We start from the raw sequence: 12,568 nt of genomic DNA on the forward strand, positions 1-12,568 counted from the left end.
CCCGTTGAAGTGTTGTATGAAGTTCTAGGTCTTAGGATAAACCATTTAAGGGTTATTATGTTGCTTCTAACTCTATTTTACTTGCAAGTATAGCCGAAATCACAGCAGAACCATTGTCTTAATCGTATGTGTATTTGATTTCATTAGACAATGTCGTGAATAGGATTAAGTGCAGATTAATATCTTTGATAGCTGGTTATGTAGTCTTAATTTACAGCATTTCAGTCATTATAATATTCATTCCATTGTCTGACAACAGAAACATTAAAATATAATAATAAAAACTGTTTTATTGAGAATTTGACTGCATTAAAATGCAGTACGTGAGCACAGGGAGGCAAGAAAATATGACGCATTTACGTCATGAATATGCTAATTAAATTATGATGTCATCTAGCGACATTTAGTGACTTTTCAGGCGAAGTTTAGCTACTTTCCGTTGAAATAAGTTGTCAACACTGGTTAGAACTGAAGTCTGCAGGAAGGTAGCCCTTCATGAAAAGGTTTGGTTACGTCTGTATAGATCATGTCTTATCATCAAGTCTTCATTGTAGCTTTAGGGCGACGTACCAGGGCTATTGTGTTTTCCAGTCGGGCTACCAAAATGTATTAACACTCTGCCCGATGGGCTACCTTAAATACAGATCTTTCACGGATCCTTAAAAAGTGAGTAGTATCAAACTTAAGGCCATAAAAAGTTTTAAATAGGTTAAATGGGATAAGAAATGTCTTAATTATTATTTTAACAGGTCTTGAGGTTGGGGACGGAAATATGACTCTCCATACAGTTGGATTAAACTTCGAAATGCAATGATGTCATTGAATGAATATGAGCGCTGCATGTTTCAAGTCAAAATGTGTCGCGGATGTCTTTATTTTAATGTATCTGAAGCGAACCGACTATCTTTAGAAATGTGTCTTTGGCATTATTATTTCATTTTACTTATAATTCTTGATAAAGCAGTGTTTAATGTACTTTAGAATCTTACCAAAAGGGTCTTGGTGTGGGTCTTAGGGCATCTAGTCTGACATCAAGACCAGTGGTTGCACAATTTTGAATGAGCAAGTCCTTTCTCATCTATAATATTCATTGACAGGGTAAAAGTGGGTGACAATAACCTAGTTAGCAGAAGAGTGGGACACAGGGCCAGGTGGTTGGCAGTGTCTGAGGTGTTGGAGTTGCAAATGATGGCCACTTTGTTTTCAGAGTGGTCTATGAAATTCTGTGGAAGGCAGAGGAAGGGTGGTAAGGTCAAAAACAGTTTACGTAAAATGGAGATGGAGGTGTTGAAACTCTAATGGAAAAACAGTGTCTACACTGACTTTGTCAAAGCAAGAACAAACTTGCACCAGAAATATGCTGAATTAAAGGGGGCAGATCAGTGCTTCACTGTGCCAGTAGGCAGAGGACTGATGCTCTCTGATGTAGCTACTTTAAGGGGTCATCGAATGCCACATGCATTTTTACACTGAAATGTGTGTTAGCAGTGTTATTTTTATTTTTTATTATTATTATTTTTTAATCTCATTAAATATTTTACCCTTTCTCAAATCGGGCTGATCTGAGATGCTTGTCTGTGTGACGTCACACAGACAGGCCCCTCCCACAATTGTTTGATTGACAGTAGCGTTTCAGTACAGACTGGACTGGTGTCTTACCTTAGACCTGCCCTGAGTGAGCTGTCATCAGTCCACCATTGTTTAGATGCCGGAGCAAATGTAGACAAGAATGTCTCCCAAGCAATTGAGGTGTTCTGATGAGGTGTCGGATGTAATAATGAACATAGCAGTCATCACATCTGAGCTTCTGAAGATGCAGTGGATTTACATTTGTTTTTAAAGGGATCTTCGTGTGAATCAATCATGATCCAGCACATTTGCATTTAAAGCAGCAGGCAAGAAAACAGGTTTCTCTGAAAAGAGCTGTTTTTGACAGGGTAAAAGTGTGCTGTTTTACACTACTAGTCAGGAATTTTAACCAAACTATATTACAGAATTTTTATTAAAACCCTAAAGAATCATATCAACTTGTAAAAAAAAAAATGGTCATCCGATGACCTCTTTAAGAAACAGCAGGGTAAGACAAAAATAACATCTGAAGGTTAACATAATTACTAATCCCACAAAATCCTAATTTTTTTTACTACCTTTTCCAAATTTATTAATTTTTTCCTCTGCTTTCTTGCGCTGGTTGAGTTGTGCATTTGTATATGTATGTTTACTTGCAGACACACTCATACATATAGCAAGCACTGAAAACATGCTCTACACAAGCACGAAGAAATATACAATTTTAAATCTGCCATATGAATAATCACTCTGGAGCTGCAGGAAAATTATGTCATGATAAAGCTTTTTAACTGATGGCACCTAAAAAAAAAATATCATGCACAATGCCAAAAACTTCAGTGGTTAGTTTTCTCTTTCAGTTCAACTTAATTTTCTCTTTCAGTTCAACACAGCATCAAGTTGAAAAGAATCTTGCTAGCACAGGCAGATTTTCTTAACTAGTTTTGTTAGCTAGTTACTTTGTAAAATAGCACTACTGGTGTTATGCTACAGGTGTTTGAAGGTAACCCTATCACCCCCTTGAGTACCATGGTTTGTTATGGTCACAGTAACCTGATAACAAGCTAAGTATGCACCTAGCAATGTGCTGGCTAGCCATTTGTGTCTGCTTTTGTGTGCTTGCATAAATGATGTTTCTAGCCCAAGGCTGCACACTTCTGACATCAGCACTGGAATCTTCTTCCGTAAAGGATATATTTATTCTTTAAAAAGGGGTTATGTAATAGCACTCATAGCTAACAGAAGAGCACAGGGCATTATAGGAGCCAGACTATTCTGGTTTACAGACGTTTTACCTCTTAACCTCTTAAAAGATGTTTATAAAGCAGAAATCCAGAGAATCCTGAAAACACACACATTTGACTCTTGCAGACAGCGGTCGATGCCCCTAAGGGTTCAGATCTTGTTAGCAGGGTAAACAGACTCCATCTTAGGCAGGTTAGGACTCCACCCCATTTGGGAATCACAGAGTTACACCGAATGGGATTGGCTAGGAAAATGGAAAGTGGAATCTAATTGCCTGGGTTGTTAGCAATTTGCTTAGTATGCTTATGGTCTTTAACATTACACATATACAATTTCTTTTACCTTTTGTTCATTAGAAATCTCTCTCTCTACCCTTACGGAACAAAAATATAAAGGGAACATACTGCTAAAAATAATGCGACATATAACATAATACATTTCCATAAATTGGAAACTACTGCTTATATCTTTCAATATACAGCAATATATTCATTGACAATTAAGGCTATATATTGGTACATACAAATACATTTAGAAATGAAGACAAAAAAAACTTTTGATCCTTCATTTGATCCGACTATATGTTCCTATATGTAGAATGTTGACTACATTATATGTTCCTATATAAATGTGAATGTATGTACATTCATGGAATGACTTAAAGCAGATTTCTAGGTGCCAGCATACTTAGCTTTTTTGCTCAATATTTATATGGGGGAGATCTGTAAGTGTTTAATGTTGCATTATTTTTAAATTTAAAAGGGTTTCTGCAATATGTAAGTTTGTGGGGTTACAAAAACATTACTAAAAAGTAATGGCTGTGCACTTGTCAGCACAGTGATAGTCTGTTCACTAAGTGTATGTATGTATATATATATATATATATATATATATATATATATATATATGCTAAGTGTATTACTGAATGTAAAATTACATATATTGCGATATGTAAGTAAATATATTATAATCATATTTTTCAGTGTATAACAATATATTGAATAATACATAAGGAATTGCAGCGGCACATATAATATAATGTAATGTAATATATTTACACAATATATTGATCATTCATATATTAGGAAATATATATTCTTTGCATAAGTGTCAGGCCGCTGGTCACTCGGGTCTCTGGATTTTAATCTGTCTCTCAGAGCTCAGCGTGTTTTCTCTAGAGATTAATTAGCTGATAATCAGAAAGAACAAGTGTTCCACCACACTGACATTAATTAACATTATGCTTAAAGCTTTGCTTTTTGTGTTTTTGAAACCTGCTTTGTTCTTTATGTTCTGTAAAATGGTCTGTCATGCTGCTATTGGTATGGATGAAAGAAATCTCTCTCTCTCTCTCTCTCTCTCTCATTTTTCCTTCTTTAATTTTATGTGAAATCTGTTTGACGGACTGTAGTGTATGCATACATCTTGTTATACATGCTATATATCATGCTACATTGTTGCATGTTATAATGTCTAATGTTAATAAATGCATGTGCATGTTTGTCAGTGGGTGGGGTAATGTAACTACTTCATATTGGGGAAAACTTGCCTGTCTCCAGATGGTACTATGTGGCTCAGTAAATAAAATCCCCCACTGGGTTTTTTTTTTTTTTTAAAGATTTTGTATTTATTTTTTTTTCTCCACTGGAAGCATTTTCCCATATTCAACATTTTTGTTTACAGCTGATAAAATAGCATGCAAGAGCAATGTTTGGTGACATAAATGACAAACTGCTCAGCTCATGTTGAAATTATTAAATAAAAGGCCTTATTCTGCATCTACAAATGATTGCTAGTTGAATTGTATACAGCTATAATGCTATTTTGTTTGACAAATAGATAAAGCCTGCTCCATGTTATTTGTCTGTGTTAAAATGTTTCTCCTTTGCCATTTCAAACTTTGCCTCAAAAAATGGTCGACCTGCCTGTTTGTTGAACACTGACAGGAATTCAGTTTGATGCCCCTAGTGGTGCATTAGCTACACTTTGCCTTGAAGTGTTTGCATTATATATACCGTATATCAGCTAATATATGTTTCTGTTGATTCATGCACATTCTGGATTCCCAGGCATAAAAAACGTGGACAAACCATTCACTCTTGTTCAATGTGAATGCCTTTTATGCTGGAATATGAGCAGTCATTTATTCCATCATCACCCGAGTGCTGATAGCGCGAGCTTTGTTGTTTCTCCGATGCAGACATGTTTTTATGTTTACGCAGTACGATACACAACCCAACGGGTAAAAGACAGTGTAAGTCATTATAATCAGTAATCATGTGCCCACTGGATGCCACAAATGCCTCATTTGATTGGTTTTGTCTCAGCGCTCCGGGACACACAGCATCACAGTATGGTAAGGGGCATAACATTTCCATCACATGTTTGAGGAATTTGGCCAATCACAACGCACTGGATAGCTGGCCAATCAGAGCACACCTCGCTTCTCAGAATGATGAGCTTTGTAAAAAATTATGCATTTCAGAAAGGCAGGGCATAGAGGAGCAACAATAATGTACCTTATATGGAAAATAATGTGTTTCTTTTTTAACCTTAAACAACAAACACATTGCATTACACCAAATACACAAAATAATGTTCTTTTTAGCAACATCATATAACCCTTTTAAAAACATGTGTTTTGAGTCTGGTTTAGCCTATGCTACCCTGGTGAAATGTTACTGATACATAAGCTTAGCAAACACTGGAGATTTTTCTGTGCCCTCGTTTAGATAAAGAGCTGCACTTGCATGACTAGAAAAAAGCTGCCCAGGGTGTTTCCAAGATGGCGACAGAGTGAGCTGAGTTGATTAAAAATGACTTTGGCTCTGTTTATGCAATGTGATTTTATTTATCAAGATACAGCATATTATAATATTGAAAAAAAGACATCAACTTGAGGTATGAGAGTTGAAATGCCCTTTTCCTTTATAAAGTAAACAATGCATTTCATCCCCCACAGAATGAACTGACACAATTAGCTTCTGTTTCCTTTTAGCATGGTGAGGTGATATACCATTTTTCATTGAACTTAAAATTTAATTTAGCTGAAAATATTCAGTTATGTTGTGGGTTAATTCCATTGTGGTGTGGGCTAAATCTCTTGTGTTTTGAGGTAATTCTGTTGAGGTGTGGGCAAATACTGGTTCACTGTAGGATAATTCTTTCTTGCTGTCCACATTGGTTTGCTTCACAAATGCATTTGAGGCTGAACATTCACATGCGCACACACATTCAGACCCATTTTGTGGCGGTAAATAAGGTTGTATTTTATTTCAGCCCTGAGGAGTATAATAGTAAAGTGACCTCTTAGATTGACCGTTCATCTAGCAGTTGAAATGACCGTCCTGCCTAGTCTGTTCCACACCATCAGGTTTTCATGGCCTGTGAACTGCGTGTGGTCCATTTTGATCCAGCCCATCTGAGCAGTCCCAAAGTAATTTCTGAAGCTACAAATCTGATGGAACATTTTCACATTTAGGTCTCTTAGAAACACAACAGAACAGCAGACATATTTGTTTCTCTTTCATGTTTTGTTGAACATCAATGATGATGAGCTCCTATCAGCAGAGCAGAAAAAAGAAATAACAGGAAGTGAGGAAAACTCTGTATTCATGCATGGTAAACTCAACGTCATGACTCAATTATTTAAATTGTTTTGGTATCAAAATGCATTTGTCTGTTCTATTCCCATCTCTACATAAAACGTGTTCTATCCCTGCACTAACTAAAGCTAATCTCGCCAAATCAAACCCACTTCTGCCTAAAAAGAGTAAGAGAACAAGAACTGAGGGGGAAACAGCAAGAACATGTAAAACTGAGTATTATGATCTTGTACAGATTCAAATCTCTTGCCTTTTGTAATTATTGTATAATGAAAATACATCTGAAGTCAGTAAATGTACCTATATAAATACTATAGTCTTACAGATACAGATTTTTGACCGCTGCACATAGTCTGGCCCGCTTTTCCATTCATTCTGATAGACATGCAAAGGGATCAACCAGAGATTTGTACAATTTAGGGTGAAATAATCAATGCACATAAAAGGAAATGTGTGTTAAGTTGTTAAATATATTTTTCAAGGTATTTTTTTTATTTTATATTTTTTTATCCATGGCTAAATATCATTACATTTTTTAATCACACCACATGCCATTTTACAACCTGAAGTTTATCTAGTCAAAGTCCAATTATTCAATATTTTGAGAGAACTGTTAACCTTGCCACACAGTCAGAATGTGCTTATGTATGGATCCAACTTCACATCAGGTTTAATGCAATGGCCTTGTTACCTCATTATTGAAATATATATCTACTGCAACAACCATGCAAATCAGTTGCATCCATTGAGAGCTTCAGTCACATACAGGATCTGTTATCAGCTTTGCTCTAGAGGTACAGAGCAAACAGCCACAGTGTCTGAACACTGGCCCATGAGAGGCAGAACAAATGGTCCAATCATGGTACTGGCGGGTTGAAAAGAGATTCTGATTGATGTAGTGCCATAACATTGAGGAGCGCTAATTACTGCAGCCTCCATGAGAGAGAGCATGATTCTCCACATTGGCCCCTACCAGAGAACTATGGCTTACAACCACTCCAGACTCCAGCAGAACATAGCCAAGTTTGATCGATCGATCATTAATGAGATTGGGTTAGTGGCAGAGATGGATTGAGGGAGAAAGAGAGAGAGAGAAACATAAAGTTGCCCCTAAAAAATGTGCTGAGGTAAACAGTGTGATTAAGAGGTTGGTTAATCAGAGACTGTCCATGTGCACTAATAGATTTGCAATAAAAAAGAGGAATAAATCATGTTGCGCTTAAGATGAGGACAGTGTACATCATCCATTTCAGGTTTACACATTCTTATATGGAGCATAAAAACTAAAATAAGGAAAAATTGTTAACCTGAAGGCAATGTAAGTCGCTTTGGATAAAAGCGTCTGCTAAATGCATGAATTAAATTAAATTAAATAAACTTGTGGTCTATCTCTTTACATGTCAATCAGATTACTTTTCCAATCTGAATCCAAGGGTTTTTTATGCTAAAAATAAGCAAAATGGACTAGACTATGCCAAAAGAGACCCTCTGCATGTGCTATTAGGTCTGCAGTAAGAAGCAGAATGAATCATGCTGTGCTTGAGATGGAGATATGCTCATATAGTCCATTTCAGATTTACACAGCCCTAAACAGCACAAACAAAGCAATCTGTTATTTGTTCTTTTACATGTCATTCAGAAAGTTTGATCCTGTCTAATTGGGTGGGATTAAGCCAGAATCAAGGTGTCCAGTTTTAGAATTTGGACCTTTTTACTGTCGCACCTCAGGATGGCAGTGATTGATCCAAAGCAGGGGCGTCGGACTTGGGGTAAAACCAGTACTGATTACCAGGGCCCCAAAGTAAGAGAGGGCCCTTGAAAAGTTTGGAATATATATTTTCAAGGGGAGGGGGGCCCATTAGGACTGCCTATGCATAGGGCCCGGGACCTTGTGCAGCGCCCCTGGTCCAAAGGCCTGCTCCTGGAGACCCACTGTCCTGGGTCTGGCATGGAAGATTTCAAATTGTGTACAGTACTTCCAGGAGAACCTCTGCAAGGCCAGGACTGCAACTGAGATGAACAGGAATGACACATACATTTCTCATCAAATGATTAGGGAGACCTGCAAAATATGCAGAGGTGAGGGTACTCCAGGACCAGGGTTGGAAAACACTGTTATAGACTAAGCTGCAAAGTGAGACTAATGTTATGTCGATTTTCAAATATCTGGCTCTCCAAGACTAGTTTTAATGCTATGTTACCTTATTTATTAAAACACCCTCATACCTCAGGGTGGGTTTTAGATGGAAGTGAGGGGTTGGCATGGGCTTGGTTTGGTTGTGGGTGAAGATATATTTGGCAGTCAAATAGAGAAAAGGCACTTGCCTAGGGTGGAGAGGTGAATCAACCCACCTCCACCAAGAGAAATCATAAGGGGGCAAACGGAACATTAGAAAGTGTGAATCTGGAAGACATACACGCAAATCCCTGCAGACAAACAAAACAAGCTGTGAAAGAGAGAGATGAAGAGGATACGGCAGGGTGAAAAAGGCAGGAAGCTTCCTTTCTGTTCAGAGAAAGCGTGTAGGCTTTAGAACCTACTAAAACACGCATATACGGCCGCGAGCGATCGTGTATGCTAATCGTTCAGAACCGACAACGACCAAACTTTGAGTGGGTCAGGAACTTTACCTTCCACAAACAAGTAAACAGTCATCTTGTTATCTTTGTTGTGCATTTTTATTGTAGATGAATTATAATTTCTGCATAAATTAAACTCCTTCTTCTAAAGAACACGAAAGTGACTATTTTGTTTCACGGTTTGTGGCTTAAAATTCACACAGGGAAGAACGGGAAAAAAAGATGTGTATGTTCCACAAATCCGCACATGCTCTCAACAATAGCGGCGAGGTAAAGAAATAGAGCGAGAGAGAGAAAGAGAGAGATACCAAGGGAATAAACATTGACTTCCTTTGAACGTGTTCCTGCTTTATATTTCCCTTAGCTGGGGGAGTCTAGGGACCCAAGCTGGATCATTCTGGACTTGCTGATTCACTCAGCCTCTGTAGATACTGACGTGCTGTTTTTATATGGGCTTAAAGTGACCCAAATTAGTCGGAACCTGTTGGTGGCTTTCTGAAACGGGTCAACAGAGCTGCCCGGCTGCACTCAGCCCAGGCACAATCTCAATGTCATGTTTTATTCATCACATGTGAATGTGGTTGGGTGGGGTCTCTGCTCATGGGCAATATGGATGCTGCCTGCTTGAGCCAAGCCCTGGCAACAAAACAAAGACACTCTCTCGCACACACAACATGCACACACACACACAGAATAGATGTCATATGGCATTGAATGGAGGAAACAAGAGAAAAGAGCTCAACAAGCCAAGGAACAGAACAACAATGGAGACAGAGCACATGTGAAAGAGTTGGGAGACTTGGTAATGCTAACGCCTATCAGCACATTTTCGAACCCTAACCAGATTAGAGGGCTGCACTGAATGGCTGTGTTTGAGTGTGGACGATAGATAAAGTTAGGGTTAGGTTTAGGGAAGAATCTTTATACAGTTATTTACACAGTTTAGGTCTGACAGACAACTATTTTTGCTTAAAGGACAAGCTGTACAAAAATAATCTGTAGTAACAATATACATAGTAAAACAGTACATGTTACTTGCACTATATATAAAACCTATTAAGTCATGCTTTAGTAGTTAATTACTGATTAGCTTCACTTTCATGGAAGCTCTCAAATCTCATTTGTGTTCACAAGATTAAATAAGAAATGGTCTGCCAATGTACCAAGTTTGAAATCTTTGATAACACTGGGTAAACTACAAAATCATCCTTTTTTTACTTCACTGAAAAACTCACAGCATATGGGTTTGAAAAGACAAGAAGGTGAGTAATGACATAATCTGTATCAATTTTTACTTTGTCCTGTGTATTTATTCCTGTTCTTGTTCTGCTTTGTCCAATATATTATTCTCTTGTTCTTGCTATATTATTTGTTTGCCAACACAAAACATAATTTGGTCAAACCAATTAAGCACAGTGAATTAAATTAATAGAGATGGAAGATACATCAGCCTCTCTGCATAGATTTACAAATGAGCAGAAATGATTTTTCCCACAACATCTCCGCTTTAATTCAGTAATTGCTGCTGAGATGAGGGCATGGTTGGTGTGCTGTGTCCAGTTTGGAGTGCTAAAGTGCATCCCTGCAGCTAGAGTCTCAAACACACGCTGGGGCTTTATGAGTCTTATTAATTATTCAGCATTTAGCATTATTTGGCACTGACTACTGCACACACACACACACACACACACACACACACACACACACACTACCATGAGGAGGCTAAACCTCGTACAAATATAGCTACTGTATATGCCCCCACAAGTTACAAGCTAATTACTTCCTCCCCCATGCAGAAAGAAAGAATCTAACTTGAAGTGTTTTCTGTTCCCATTGTTTTTGTTTAATGGGGTTTAGACTTAAAACAAGAAAAATTGCCAATGGGCTAGGGAAAGTGAACTTTATAGAAGATATATTCTCTGAAAAATGAAGATGTATAGTCACATACTGTTTTGCTTCTTAAGTAGATTTATCTTGTTTTAAGAAGAAAACCATTTTGTGCAGTGCAGTCTTTAAAGCAGGCAGACTGTAACTCATATTTGCAGATTCATTAAATTCTCAGGTGTGTGTTCAGCCAGTCCTCTAAACACGTGCTTATATCACACCCGAACAAAGCGCCTGTGAATACAAACCTTCAGCTGATCTCATCGTTTCTCTCGCTGCGACTTGCAAAGAGTCACGGATAACTGTCACCCCCATAGTTTCCCATAAAAGTAGCCTCCCCAAAATCAAAACCTGAACCAATCACCTTAAACATCTGCTACTATACACTAAGCACAGATCTAGAGAGACTTTCAATCAGCAGAAGGAAGAACTGCGAGGGAAAAGGGATGTCTGAAGTGTCTCTCACACATGCACAGCTAAAACAAAAGCATCGAAAGATACCAGGGACTTACGTTCTGATGGGTTTCTGCAGGACACACACGCGAGAAGAGAAGGAGGGGGAGAGTGCGCTCCTCCACAAGCAGGACTGTCACACGCTCAGACTGAGAGACAGTGGTCCACATGCACGCTGCTCTCTCTGTCATCCACGCAGCTGCGAGGCGGAGTGTGTGTGTGCGAGCTGCGAGCGCAGAGAGAGTAAGTGCCACACACACACACACACCCTTGTCTGTTAAACTCTTGGGAGTTGAGCTCAAAACACACACACACACACATTGAACCCTACAAAGACAGACTGCAGCGGTGGTTCTGATAAAGCCAGGTTCTGGGAGCAGGTTCGGGACGACAGCCAGAGGGGAAGTTGTGTGCTTGTGGTTGATAAGACTTGCTCAGCTGTGGTAGACAAAAGGAATAATGTGAGGCTAATTGATCACTTGCTCCCTCTGCGCTTTATTTGTTCCTCAGAATAACAGCCGTGCATGGCAGGATATGAATCAATACATTGTGGCGATATATATTGAAGCGATTAGCCGACACAGACAATATGATTTCCTTCTCGTTTCCCCTGAGCAATGCATTACCGCAAGTTCTTTTATTCGAGTTTCATGGCAAAGCACAATAAGGTGTGGTGAACATTTCTGAAAGGAGTTTGTGGCGGCGTAATTGGTGCTGTCACTCTGTTCTGAATTTACCACTTTTAATAATCTGAGAATTTTAACAGAAACATAATGAGTCCAGGTGTGAAATTAGCATTCAGACTTTGCCACACAGAGAAATGCGAGAGAATGGAAGTGCAGTTTTGGAGTTTTTCTCATTGTCTTCAGGCTGTTCTTGAGCTGTGAAACACAATAAGCCCACACTGACAGTTTGAAGACAATCAGACACTCAGTCGATACTTGCGGCACGGGCAGGCGACCAGACCGAAAACGCAGACGGCCCTGAGGGTGCTGTCTCGGCTAAATGCACACACACTCTTGCACACTCGCTGTGACCCATCCTCCCCTTTTCCTGCTGGCTTTTAAGAGCACACTTGCGCTTCTGCACAGTAAGATAAGCTGTCCTGAAAGGTCACAAAAGGTCAGCATGGGGCAGAAATCATTTATGCAGTACGAAATGGGTCATTAAGAGATGTTAGGCCTGGGGTGTCCAATCATGTTCCTGGCAGGCCACTATCCTGCAGAGTTTAA

At 38.8% G+C, this 12,568-nt stretch overlaps 1 protein-coding gene across 2 annotated transcripts in view; it reads right to left on the reverse strand.

Annotated features, from left to right (window-relative positions):
• Positions 1-11,524, reverse strand: part of sema6dl (sema domain, transmembrane domain (TM), and cytoplasmic domain, (semaphorin) 6D, like) — a 120,111-nt gene extending 108,587 nt beyond the window's left edge. For both annotated transcript variants that reach the window (XM_059506150.1, XM_059506151.1), the window contains exon 1: positions 11,396-11,524. The gene's annotated coding sequence lies outside the window, so the exon portion shown is untranslated. The remainder of the gene's footprint in view (positions 1-11,395) is intronic.
• Positions 11,525-12,568: the final 1,044 nt, after the last annotated feature.

Source organism: Carassius carassius, chromosome 23 (genome assembly GCF_963082965.1).
Source record: "Carassius carassius chromosome 23, fCarCar2.1, whole genome shotgun sequence".
NCBI classification, from domain to species: Eukaryota; Metazoa; Chordata; class Actinopteri; order Cypriniformes; family Cyprinidae; genus Carassius; species Carassius carassius.